Raw genomic sequence first — 14,335 nt, 5'->3', positions numbered from 1 at the left:
GGGTCTTGTCTGGTGTGGTATATCTGGGCCTTGTGCCTGTGGTGGTCGGAGCACTCGGGGCAGTGACCCCCAAACTAGATGACTGGTTGCAACAGATCCCGGGAACAACATGGGACATCTGCAGTGCTGGGAACAGCAAGGATACTGCACAGAACCCTCAAGCTTCCTGGCCTCTGGTAGAGGACCCGAGCTGAATGAGGGACGGACACCACCCGAGGGAGACGAGGAATTTTATTTTTTATATATTGAATACCGGGCGGTCCGGTAGTCCAGTGGTTAGCATGTCGGCTTCACAGTGCAGAGGTACCGGGTTCGATTCCAGCTCCGGCCTCCCTGTGTGGAGTTTGCATGTTCTTCCCGGGCCTGCGTGGGTTTTCTCCGGGTGCTCCGGTTTCCTCCCACATTCCAAAAACATGCATGGCAGGCTGATTGGGCGCTCTAAATTGTCCCTCGGTGTGAGTGTGGGCGTGGATGGTTGTTTGTCTCTGTGTGCCCTGCGATTGGCTGGCAACTGATTCAGGGTGTCCCCCGCCTAAAGCCCGAAGACGGCTGGGATAGGCTCCAGCACCCCAGGATCAAGCGGTTCGGAAAATGGATGGATGGATGAATACCCTTACTTACATTTCCAGAATGCTATCGTTATGCACTGAAAGCGAGCAAAAAATATAATGGAATATACTGGACATGACACTGAAGATGTTCTTGTTTCGCATTACCCCCAAAATGAGACCTGATCATTTAAGACAAACAAGCGCAGGGTTACAATTACAACAACTACATTCAGCTCAATGGTGAGTTCGTTGTACTTTCAATCACTTTTTTTAACTTCCTTCAAAATGTCGCATTCTATTAAACCGCAAAGGCTGGGCTACATGGTCAAAGCTTTAACCTTCTGTCATCTCCCTAAGCGAAATATGCACCCCAGACAGGTCACATATAGTGCATATATTTTATACTCTGATAATGCCTTTTTTTTGTCTGAAAAGTATGATTTCTGTGTAGAGGCTACAGGGTTGAAACCCACAAGTCAAAAAAACAGCGGAAACATTGATGATGAAAGAATCGCTGCAGCACCACCAGAGGCTTTATGTGGCGTGTTCTCGGGGGCAAATCTGCACCCGACGCCTCTATCTGACGTTTGTCTAAAGCACATAAAGACAAAGACAGGAAGCGTGATTAGCCACGGAGGATAGCGGCGTATCTCGCGGTCCCCTCCAGGATACGTCTTGAGGTGAGGCTGATCAAAGCTGTGCCCACAGACACGAGACTGAAGCAGCACTTTTTCAATGGCTATTTCTGCCTTAAGACACAAGAGTTTGGCGGTTTAGGGGGGTGGGGGTGGTGATGGGGGGGAGGGGGGTGATGTTCGAGACATATTTCCCTCTCAATGCCTTCACGAGAAAGTTTATACATAGCCGTGGAATGATACGACATGCAGCAGAACAATTCAGTAAGAGATCGTACGAAAACCTAAGCACGATTTGACGTCCATAATTAGACAATTTTCAAAATGAGCAAGGCTACCTTCACACACCCTAAATCAAAATACATTTATAATTAGAATGAGCAAATGATTTAAAACAATAAAATAGTCCTTTTACGACCAGGAAAAACAGATGCAACTTTGTCTCGCATCTCTCTTACGCCAACACATTCACATCATTATTGCGAGCCATGAAAATATCGCCGCTTTAACCAAATCGTCGTAGTGCTTTCCCACGCCCGAACAACGTGGCGCTCTAAGCCCCGATCCACACGCTGGATGTCAAGTCGGACATTTAAAAAAATAAGTTCCTCTCCTCTCACTCTTCTGTCTTTCTGTGCGCGACGTGCACGCACTCACGGCCGGCAACGAGGCGCTCTAAAGTGGGCATGCCAGTGCACTTTCCAAAGGGAATATATATTTTCGGAGTGTAGTGATAGCTTCCTAGCTAACGGCATACCACAATTGCACTGCATAACCACTGATGGGAACTAAGGCGCTCAGTATCTGAATTCAATTTACAGCGACTTTAATAGCAATGAGTTCGTTGAGAAGTGTGCATCAAATTGGTAGCCCTTTGCCTTAACCGCAGTTCCAATAAGTAGCTTTAGTTTCAAAAGGGTTGGTGACCCACTGTTTTAAATCGTTCAAGATTCTTGACCACCAATAGGGAAACTTGAGGGTTCCGTTACCTCAAGAGGTTTCACACTGGGTTTAGGTCTGGAGGCTGACCTGAATACACTTCTCCTTGAGCCACTATAACCAACAACCATAACAATCAGTTAACCATTATCTTTGTAAGCGAGCAAAAAAAACCACACACACATTCAATAAAGGATCAAATATATTTTCTGTACATTTGGCTTCCAAATTTTTACCCTCACCACGAGGATGTAAAGGTTAAGTAGGACACGTCATTACCATAAATTCAGGACCGGGGCGGGGGAGACTGCTTTTTCAAGAAACCCTCTTTGAACTGGTGCCATTAAACAGACGTTCCAAAAGCCCTCAGCTCAGTACACACAAGCAGACTGAAGAACAGCTTTTGACCCAAAGCTGTGGCTTCTCTGGCCCGCGCCAAAAAAACACACAAGATTTAATAAATACGAGGCAATATCCATGGGAACACATAGACAATCTGCCATATGAGCGAAGCAAATTTGAAGACAACACGTCCTACACGGATTTTAAATAAAATGTGTTTTTATTCTGTTCAGAATGGCCCTAACCCCCATTTGTGAATTTGTTTAAAAATCCCCAATTTATTGGCAAGTATTGTGGTAAATGTAACTGTCACTTTTTTTGGGGGGGGCGCGTCAAGGTCGGTGATTGTTCTTGCGGCTTTCTTATGGTCTGACAAAAATGTCACATGTGACAAGTGTCACATTTGGCACAGCGCGCCGCTTTCAAGTGCAGCGTGTGCGCTACAGTGGAGCAGTAAAAGGAGGCACAGGTACATTGTCTTGGCCTTAGGGGCTGCATTTGCGAGTGCGAGCCTCGGCCTGGTAATTGAGGCGACGGAGTGTGATAAGACGCTGCTGGTCATTACAGAACCGTGTTAGACTCGCTTCCACCACAAGGACCACTTTGACTGTTGGGCTTTGAACACGTGCAGGTGTTGGAATGACAGCTCATTTGGATTTCATTACTTTGTTTTCTGTTTTTCCCCGATCATCCATATTTGATTTATTTGCTTGTGCAAAGTCGCCCGTCTATGTAATGACCCCCGCATCTCATACGGGAGGTATGAGATGCCTTCACTTGCATATGCAAATGATGTGTCTTCCTCTGCTAAGTGAATAATCATTTCAATATGTTTTATGATTATACAAAGCTGAATGTATCCATACGGTGGCTCGGGGGAGGGGAATTTCAATGATGGTGACAAAAAATGACTAAAATGCCATTTTAATTCAGGACAAAATATTTGCGTACACTTTCTGGGGGGGATTGATCCAATGTATGGAAGAGTATTTTATTATATTTTAATGCTCAAATACAGATATATAAGAGATCCACTCCTCAACTGCAAAAGCTTTAAAGCAAAAAAACAAAAAACATGTACACCATTTTTTTTATCCCTGTGCAAATGGCTCTCTGGCATTAAAAAATTGCGATTCAAAGATGGCACAAAACAGCTAAACACACACAAGAATTTATTCTGTGCACATTTTCACAAAAAACAACTGACTAAGATATCAGGATTATACTACTGAATGTTTGTCCTGGATGTCTTTCAGAATGCTCAAATTAATACGGTGGCGCTCTCATCTGTTTGAACACAGCCGAGTGCCTGGTAGTAAGTTTGTCACGGATGCGTTCCCTCTTCATGGCGAGTCTGCCATTCGTCACAACAGCCGCTTCGCCAAGCCATCATGCACGTTTGTCAAACTATTAAGCGTTGACTATTTATATAGTAACTCCTCATGCACTTCAAACGAAATGTCAACGGTTCTGTTTGTTGTTTGGGTACACGCGCGCTCTTCTACTGATGCACAACCACAGTTTGGGGGTTGGAGTCGCTGGTGAGTGATATCTGCACTTGTCATTGTTACAATGTCAAACTGCTCACTAGGGTAAAAAATTTTGGGGGTGAAAAATTGATGGAGGGCCACTCCATGTTCACCCGTGCGTGGCCCAAAGGCCACAAGTTGCCCATCCCTGATGTAGACTTTCATAACATGTTGGATATAGCCAGCAAGTCATTAATGTGCTTTTTCATAACAGGACAAATTTCCGTGCTGGCCTCTAAGCCTCTAAACTATGAGACTAAATATATACTGACAATTTATTTCAAAGAGAAGAAAAAAATATATATCTGGAAAAAAAAGCGACGAAGAAGAACTTTACTCAAGGATAGGAAGCACATCATTATAACGGGGAAGAAATATTAAAAAGCGGGATATGAAAGAGTGAGGAGTTACTCGCCTTTGGCGACTCCAACTGGCTTCAAAAGCATCTGGAGATCTTTCCCTCCCTCAGACTCGTGCTCTCCCTTGTTGTTTGACTTTATTTGCCAGCTAGCGCTCACATTCAGGCTGGGGAGTCTTCCATTAAATAATCAATCACACAGAGCGCCGTAAAGGCAAGGGTCCCTGTTGTGTGTGTGTGTGTGTGTGCGCGTGGAGGTTATGGAGGCATAAACACCAACGCGGGTACAAAAGCAGCCACCTTGCACCTCCCGCTCTCGCGTCCGCTTGTGTCTCTTTGACACTTCACACTTCAATCAGGCTCGCCCTCACGGGACTGTGACCTGGCCGGCCTAATTACACACAACTATGAAAGCTGAGGGGAGCGTAAGTGTAGGTATGAAGGTAATTACCTGTTTTTGCCTCCCTCTGCTCCTCTTTTGTCTCTCATCATCTGTGACACGGGGCAGCGGGCTGTCAGATTAGAGAAGGACATTAACACATTACTCCCTTCTCCCTCATGGATAATGGAACAAGGTTTTCATTTGAATGATAAACAAAATGACTTGAAGACAGTCCGGGAGATCACTGGGATCTGCCACCCCCCCCCCCCCTCCACCCCAATCCCCCACGACGCCCTACCTCATGCAAAGCTGTATTATGCAAAAACAAGGGACGATGGATTTTTTTTTTTGTCCTGCGCACACGTCTGCGTATCTCCAAGGCATGTTGGGACAATTATGAGTCGGTGCAAGTCACTCTACCTTGCTAATGTGATGCAGCACGATGTGCGTTGCTCTTTTATCCCAGCCGCGCTACTTTCATCTGCAAAGTTCGACACCAAATCCCGTGTTCTTCACATCAGCATCGACTTGCAAACGAAGTCCACCCTAATCACGCCCTGCAAAACAACAAAGCCGCCACGGTGTATGTCCAGAGGGCTTTGAGAAGTCTTGACCTTGTCACAACAGCCGAGTCAAATAATACAACGTGAGCTCTTCATGTGTAAAAGGTGAAAAAGTAAATATATTTGGAGGGGAAAGACTATTGCGCGTCGCGTCGCTGTGGTGCTGTTTATTTTCATTTAGCAAGACTTTCAATTTAAAACAAACTCAAGTTATTTTAGTTGACTTTGCTGCCAATAAACAGCTTGGGGGAATGTTGTTCAGCAGTGACGCACCCAAAAAAAAGGCACTTCGAGTCTCCCCCAAAAACTGTAGCGTCGCGGCTCACGCAACACCGCCGCGCTTGAAGAGAGACTCGTCAGATGTGCGTCTAAAAAGGGAGCATTGAACATATATTGGTTAACATCCTCTCACTGCAACTACAATTAACGTGTGAAGCTGCGCTCGAATCGCACTTTGTGCCATCCACCTGCCAATCACCGTGTTTGCAGAGCTGGATCACAGCGTTGTCTTCCGACTGTGTGTGTGTGTGTGTGTGTGTGTGTGTGTGTGTGTGTGTGTGTGTGTGTGTGTGTGTGTGTGTGTGTGTGTGTGTGTGTGTGTGTGTGAAGCACGAGGGCTGGCTGCGTTAACTGGTCGTTTGAAGATGACGAACAACCACTCCGGCTGCGCGTAAAGTCCCAAATTGTAAGAAAATAAAAACAAAAAGCAAGGAAGGGGGTATGTTGGAATTGTTCCTCCATCAACAGTGAGAGCCTCCTGCTTCAAGTGAGCGAGGAAACAAACCCGTGAAAATAACGAGCCGTTTTTCGAGATTGATTTGGGGCTGGGGGGGGGGGGGGGGGGGCCTTCATGATTGGGCCCCACCAATTCCACCTGGCAGCAAGTGACCAGGAAAAAGAACCAGAGCTTTGGTGTTTTATGGACATTGCTGAATCGGCAAAACATTTCGTTTTAGTCGTGGAGCTTTTAAAATCAATCACGCATGTTTGTGCGGTTTAACACAGTGCGAAGATGAATTGGAAGCAAATAGCGCACATGATACAGGAAGCCAGAGTAGTTTTTCTAGTATGCAGCCTTTAAATTAAAAAAAAAAATGGTTGCCGCTCTGTGGTCGCATTTCCTCCTCATTTGACAAACTGAGCCGTTTTCAAAATGCCCATCCCAAAATAAATGTCCTGATACACACATAGTGGCATGAGCTTCTTCATTTTGAATCTCGCAGCTAGTAAAATTCCGCCCGAGCGCTCTGTTTAATTGACTATTTCCTCCGCAGTCAAGCCTTCGGTACGCAAGAGTCTGTTGTTCTTCAGGGAATGTGAACGATTCTCCGGTGATTCGATCATTCAGAGAGCTGCCAATCTAGACATCTCGGCATCTCGTCGAGATGGAGCCCAGAGGGCGCACAAAGACGCAAAGTCCCTCGTCAGGACACACCGCCATCTTCTTTTTTCTTTCTTTTTTTTTTTTTAATCAATGTTGACCAGACAGGCTCTTGGTGTCGCCGCATCGAGGGAGCTTTTCCGCTCCCTTTTCTTTGTCATCTCGGGTCAGGAGATGAGCCGTGTCTCCACCTTGAGAATTGCGACAAAGGAAATACTCCGAAGGTATGTAACAAGGAAAAACCCAAACCGGCGGATGAGTTCAAACTTCTCGAGAGATCCAAAGCTTCTTACGCGAACGGGGCGTGTCGGAACTCCGGCGAAAGCTCAAAGAGGACAAATTGAAGTCGGCGAACAATTTGTCAAAACGACTGCAGCTCACTGGCTCGGCGATTGGCGTTGACATCATTTCAATTATTTCCAGGCAGCATGAGGGAGGCGCGGATTAAAAAGATAAAACGCGGGCTTTTATCTATAGGCCACTTTGCTAATGAGATGGATTAAAACGCGTTCTGCGAGGGGAATTAATTTGCACGTGAATGGCAGTTAGGAGGCAAACGTGTCGAGCAGATGACTCAAAAGCCCCGAGGGCGCTCCACGGTTAGTTTGGCACAATTTAGAAATTACACAAGTCGTTTACTAAATAACAGACTGATCTTTTCCCTGCACTGCATTCTTTGGCGCTGGCTGTCACTTGACTTTCAAATGTGTTGAAAATAGGTTCGCCTCTCCCAGTGAATGAGACCTCACGGTAGGAACCGCTCACTGCAATATGGTCATTTATAATTCATGAGGTGGCTCGTCCCCTAAGTTAATTTTGCCCAGGGCACTGTTTATTTCTGCTTTGTACTTTGTTTAAAGTGAGTTGTTGACAACTCTTGCACATGTCAAACTATCACCGCTAATAATTGCTTAAGGAGATAGAACTTTTGCAAATGTTGGTTCCACCAGAGGTACATGCTGCTCGCCCCGCGCACAACTTCTTCAGATGAATTTTTGATTCATCTCCGACTTGCTGTCGACAAAAAAAAAAAAAAAAGCCTCTGTAATTCAAAGCCATGGCTGTGAGAGAAATGTTAAAAAAGAATAATGTAGCGCGCTCTCCATAACATCCTCGTTTTCATGCGGAATGGCAAACGTCTCCCTCCACCACCACCTCGCCCCCCCCACCCTGTTTCTTTTTTCTTTCCCTTCGACTTTCTTCTTCTTCTTCCTTGCATATTGACCAAAGATCGACTGCGCTGCTGGATGATGACAGTCCCACTTGCTGGATTGACAGAATACATTGTAGGAGAGTTGAGGGCCTTGGGCGCTACCTCTATGGGTCAACGGCGTTCCATTCTCCGCGCCCAAAGTGACATTCTCTCAATACGAGCCCGTCACTTGATTAGTGCCAATTATCCAGGCTGTCACTTTCCCTGGTGAGCGTGGCCCAGGATGCGCCCCCCCCCCCATCCCCCGCGCTTCCCGTCGACGGCGGACGCGCGCTAAAAGTCTGCGCTCGTAGCTGTAGGCTGTGGGAATCATTTGGAATGCAGAGACGAGGAAGGAGGGATGGGGGTGGATGATGGGGAATGAAAGACATGCGGGAAGCAAGTTTGGAGTTTGACAGTGCGATAGCGTTGACTTCCGAGACGGTTACGAGGGGAGTGTCGGTCCCCCCCCCCCCTCCCCCACAAAGACGTCTCCCGAGGGCTGCACCAGCTTCCATAAGTCAATCAGTCAGAAGCTTGATATTCAGCCGTGCGCTGTCTACGCGACCCAACAGGGTTCACGCTCACTTCGACATTCACTTGGAAGTGCGTTGGTTTTAGGCGAAAACCGAGCGACAATAACAGCCATGTGGTGAGAATGTAATTAATGCGCAAGGAAAATAAATATAGGTCGCATTCGGAATCCGAAAGGACGACCGTAAATCTTTGACGCCAGTGAATCAAACCTAGCGCAAATATGTGTTAGCAGCTGGTGCAGAGCCTAAATAAACACACCAAACAAACGGCAGGGCCTCCTTAACGCGTGTGGACTCAAGACTGGGGAAAAGACGGCAATTATGATGATGAGATCATTTGTGTACAATTACTTTACCGTTTAAGAAAGCAAGCATCTTGTTTTTTTATCCTTGTCAAATGGTCAATATTTAGCTATTTTATCTCGTAAAGTTATTTAGATCAAAATGCCACATTGTATTTACAAACTGAGTATTTTCTGGTATTGTGCTCATATCTCCAGGACACGCCCACAATTGCATACAAAATTAAAAAATACATGCACAAAAATGGGAAAATCCCAATTTATGCAAATTTTCCTAAAACATTTTTGGGAATGGCTGTTTGGATAAAATCCTTCTAAATTCGACTTCAGTGACATCAATAAAAGCCACATCACATCTTACGTGCTAACTTGACAGAATCGTTCTAAACTTTCTGTAGCATGCATGTTCAGCCAACGTTTATTTTTGCTTTTAGTTGTGTGAAGCACATTGAGTTGCCTCATGTGCTACATCAATGAATTTGCCTTTGCCTTGCCATTTCAAAAGATGCTAAAACCCTGAAGTGGTACATTACCAATTCAGTGAAAATATTCAGAGAAAATATGCCTCGAAAGTCGCACAAAACAGTTGAAACAGCTGTTAAACATACCCTCGGGCAAGGTTTAGGGGTACTAACCCCAAAAATGTTTTTTTTTTGCTCAAATACACTGTATGTGCCAGCACAAGTCAAAACATGGCAGTCTGATTAATATTGTGTTGATGGAATCAAACGGAATAATTCATTCACGTAAGGGTCCCGTCATGGCGAAATCCATTCACTTGTGAACTGGATGTGGCGTTGAAGCTCAAGCAGCACATTAGCTGCAATTATGTTCATCCTTTAAGTTACGTTCTTAATTTATGAACAGTCTTTGTTGTTATGAGTCTGATTTTAACTTGATGCACGGCACTTTGCTCTGAAGCTGTGGTTGTTTTTAAAGTGCTTTACAAATAAAGATGAGTTGTGTTTAAGAGTTATTTTTTTCTTTTTTGTATGTGGTTATCCCAAAGATACATTGGCTTTATTTATTCAGGTTTAACCTTGTACAACAGTTTTCAATTCATATGTTTGGGTGGATTCCATTTTTATAACATTTTTGGACTAACTAGCGGTGGCCGAGAGCCAACTGGCCTGAAAGCTTTATCGTCACCTGTTTTCAGGTGTCGCCGCAGATTTTCTCCACCAACTGCGATATTTTCCCGTTGTTCTCTCGCAAAACACAAGCCCTGTGTTATTGAGACACTCTTTAAACAGTGCTGCGGTGTATTTACTGATCTATTTCTTGCAGCTTTTATGTCGTTACTGTGCTTCTTGTAACTTTGCTGCATTGTGCGGCGGGCGCCAAGCTCCTTAGAACGGCAGAGGTTATCCTCAGTGTGGATGACTGCAGGGGAGTAAACACTATTGGAGCGCGAGTGAATATTTTGTGTGAGAGGACATTAATTATTCATGGCCGCCTCATTGTGTATGATGATGTGTCAGGATGTTTGCCAATAAACAACAATATTCCTTGTAGGATTGATACGATATGAAAAGTTGTGGAGCTAGTTTGCCGCACTGTGGAGAAGTCTGACGAATGCAGTTTGCGGGAGACTGGTTACTTATTTAGGGAAATATCAATATTGTATTATAATGCCGCATCCTCTCCACTCAGTAAAAACAATACAGGCGCTGCTACTTGAAATCTGGACTGTGAGACATTCAAGTGCATTTTAAACCACTGGGTACAAAGCTGTGTCATCAGATTCACAAAGGTAAACTTGGGAAGTCCACTGCAGATATTTGCCGGAACCCCCACAAAAACACTGCGCGTATCCTTTCCAAGTGCTTAGCTCCCACACGGAGGCGTGACGTACGGCGCGTACCATTGGCTCAAGTGCACAGTGATAAGCTCCGTATGTCCACGGGGGGATTTTGTTTCCCTTTCATGGCGCCACCCGCCACCCGTCTCCCTGCAGCGCCCCGGGGAATACACCAGCGCACCGGCAGGAGTGCAGCAGGCCGCACGCCGGGCGTTATAATTGCTATCTCCTCCTTGTGCAACACTGTGAACTGCGGAGCACGGTGATTAAATGAAAAAAAAACTGCATCACAGTTTTTTACCTTGCAGGCAAAACAGCAGGGTCCTCTGGGATGGGGTCATCACGGCTCCCTCCCTCTATGATCTGTGGATGGGGGTGTACCCGCTGTTCACTATTATGTGTCAGTGCAGAGAATCCAAATCAGTCAAATGTTCACATACAATGGCGAAAGATTTAACACATATTTGAACTCGAGCATTCAGTAAAGTTGCTATCTTATACATCCATCTGAAATGTGTTATTAGGAATGCATGTGTTATGCATTGAGAAATCATGTTAAAACCACCACACATTTATCAGGGTCCACACTATACTGGCCCGTGACCCAATCTGCCATAGTTTCATAAAAGCAGGTTTTGGAAAAACCATTTTAGTAGGCCAGCAACTAATGAATATTTGAATAATCTCGAGTCATCTGTCCATTATTTTGTCAATTCATCGATTATTTTTTAAAAAAACATTTTTAATATTCTCATCCCTATTTTCAAAAGAAATGCACAAACCTGCACTAATTAAGATTCAGTTAGGTTTTAGGTCCTTGCCATGTCAGAAAATGGGGGAAAGTATTGGTTATTGTTTCCCAAAGTACAAATGTTTTTCAACACAAAAATAATAAATTTGCTGTCATGAAGAATCACAGAAATATGAGAATATTTTCTGTTGAGAGGCTGAATTTCTGAGGTTTGGGATAACTGTAAATTTAACAAGCTGAAAACACAAATACATTGTCACAATAGGAAAAAAATGTACTATGCCTCTTCATGATGTAGCTAGTAAATATGCTACGTGTAAATACGCTAGCAAACAATACAAGGTTCTCGCGTATTTACTTCTCAGCATATGATTATTGTACATGGTCCAAATGACATTTAATTCAAGAGGAGTCCGAGGACAGCGAGAAATGTTGATATTTTTAATACTGCAGTGTCCGGAGCTAAGGTGCAGCAAAAGGGTAAGCTAACGCTAGCATGTGTGTTTATTTCTGTATTTTGTAGCAGTGTATCCACAAATGTTTCAATCACACAGGGGATAACTGCTTGACCAATAAGAAACAATTCCACTCTGGCACGCTAGGAACTGCTTTTGACTTGATGCGTACGAGGAGTTTAATGACATAAGATGTTTTTTTGTCAGCTATCGTGTCATGAACCTCGATGACATCATTGATTTTTTTTTTCAACGTAGTACGGACCGGTTTCAGGTGACGACATTCCGACCGACAGGTACAGAAATGTAACGAAATGATTTTAAACGCAACTCACCATGATGCTATTTCTAGTTAGCGGGAGATTTCCAACAAACCAGGCCAGTCTCCTCGGTTTGTGTTCCCCGGTGCAGCGCGATGTAAGACGGGAAATCGGAGGCAGTCTTTACAAAAAAAAAGACATTTTCTTGTGTGCGTGTGCGCGTGTGTGTGTTTTGTATATCAGGATAAACATGCTTTGAGTCTCATTTTTGGTCAAATATTTCCAAACACTGGTGGCATCCATTGGGTCGAAATGTATACTGCTGTCAGTTTCGTTTAGCGACACGAGTGTCGCCATATTGGTGTGTTGCATCTCGCAACTTCTATGATGAATAAAGTTGCATTACCACCCAATTATTGTCTGTGCATTACTTGACAAAACATTTGCACAACTTTCCCACTCCATCGCAGATAGTCCAGAAGTACCGCTCTTATGAATCTCTTGAGTTGTGTCGATCGGAATAGCAGAAGCTAGCAAGGCTAACCCGGGCAGATGTACAGTATGAGAACTGTGTCGCCCTCCCTCGTGTTGTCCAACAGAATGATGACAATAGCCGAAGAGCAAGTCGAATTTTTTTTTTTTTTTTTGTAAATTGGCGGATGGGAAGACGGAATGCCAGAAAGGCGATTTGTCGAATTCAATAGTTCAACGTTTTTGCGGATTTGTAAACTACGTGGTAGCCCTGATAGCACCTGGCATTGCCAGTGGAAAAGCATCAATAGTGCATGAAAGCTGTGTTGAACAAAGCATGCGCAGCGCAGTTGAAAATGGTTCTTAAACTCCCTCTGGTCAGCTTGTCGCCGATACAGCAAATTACACCTAAAAAATGTCAAATAACCAACAAAAAGCGATTGAGAACATTCCGTCCCCTTCGTGGCTGTGGCAATTAGTGAAGAAGAGCTGAGGAAGAACAATAAACTGCTTCATTTCACGCTGTGACACAATTACTTTGGATTTAATCACGGTCCTATTAGAGGATTCATTCCTGATTAAGCACAGCTAGTTTGAACGCTCACTCAATCAGCGGCAACCTGATTTAAAGTTGTCTGTGGCCATCAAGTTGCAGATAATTCACCTGCAGCCATAAAGAGAATTAGACCAAGGTTTTACGCGGCGTTATTGTCCTTGGACAACCTGCACATACGACCGCAGCCGACCAACGATCACATCGGGTTAATGGCTTTGTTAATTTCAAGACATTAACAACTGCTCGCCTGTCCCCAATGAACATGTCATACAAGGCAGGCCTTGCATTGTTAAACGGGCCGCTAAGTAGATTGATTCCTCGGTTGCAAAGCGCAGCGGCGATGTCGGCGAGCGGGTTAATTAAACATTTACACACAAACACCCCAACAATCTATTGTGCTCGGCTAATTTATGACATCAATATGCACTTTCATCAGGATTTTTCAGAGGCATATGTCCGCCTGCTTCGTGCTAATTGGCACCATGCCGCTTTAACTGCGCCGCTGTTCTTCCCCCACCCCTTTCTTTTTTTTTCCCAGAGACTATTGAGCTTGCTGCATTCAACCATAATAGGGACATAGCGGTCCCACCAGAGTGCACATGCAGACTTAAGCACCTGCACCCACACCTCCACCTCCGCTCGCTTTCATCTTAGGAAGCTTTTCTGCCCACCCCCCTCTCCCACACACAGCCTCGGTACACACACAACTCACACATCAATGCAACGTTTGTACACAACGGTCCGCACTAGAGATTCCTTCACAAGGCTCAATGTACAAGCAAGCACCTCTTTCGAAACGCTTTCGCAAAACTCCTGGGGTGACCAAGGTGGGAAAAAGTTTTCACTTTTATCACTTTCTTTCTTAGGATTTCGACATTTGCGAGTGCAACGCGGAATCGGTACCAGGGGCGCCAACGTTCTCCCTCTTTTCATGTATCCTCGGCTGACGGGACGGCGACGGGGGAGCGATCAATCAAACTCTCCGTTTTCCATCGTACGTGCGTGTGTCGCTTAATTTGTTAACACCCGGAAAACGGCATCTTGTCTCTTTGCCGGTCGTCACGGCGATGGAGCGTAAGGGCTGATGAATCCCAATCATCGCTCCAGATGCCGGGCCTCATTAACTACGGATGTGTTTGCTCATAGCTTCGCCTTAATACCTACCTCCAGTAGGCTACACGCTCGCATGTTGTTTTCCTCCCTTCCTTTCAAGTCGCTCCCAATTCACAAACACACACATGCCGAGGCAAAGTCTTTAATACGCGTGCCAAGCGTGCACGGGCCCTGGGTAAGATTCCTCCCGGCTCGATGTGTACCCACAACGGCGTCTC

General features: G+C 45.0%; 1 long non-coding RNA gene across 2 annotated transcripts; it reads right to left on the bottom strand.

Annotated features, from left to right (window-relative positions):
- Nucleotides 1–3,900: 3,900 nt before the first annotated feature.
- Nucleotides 3,901–13,636, bottom strand: LOC127597421 (uncharacterized). 2 transcript variants are annotated; one of them, XR_007961648.1, is made up of 4 exons: nt 12,053–13,636; nt 10,813–10,902; nt 5,157–5,293; nt 3,901–4,866 (listed from the first exon to the last, which is right to left on the bottom strand). It is a non-coding gene; the product is annotated as an uncharacterized LOC127597421 (long non-coding RNA). The 2 variants fall into 2 exon arrangements; XR_007961649.1 differs by lacking the exon at nt 5,157–5,293.
- Nucleotides 13,637–14,335: the final 699 nt, after the last annotated feature.

This window comes from Hippocampus zosterae, chromosome 3, assembly GCF_025434085.1.
Source record: "Hippocampus zosterae strain Florida chromosome 3, ASM2543408v3, whole genome shotgun sequence".
Lineage (NCBI taxonomy): Eukaryota > Metazoa > Chordata > Actinopteri > Syngnathiformes > Syngnathidae > Hippocampus > Hippocampus zosterae.
This window is presented reverse-complemented; position numbering and strand designations above follow the sequence as displayed.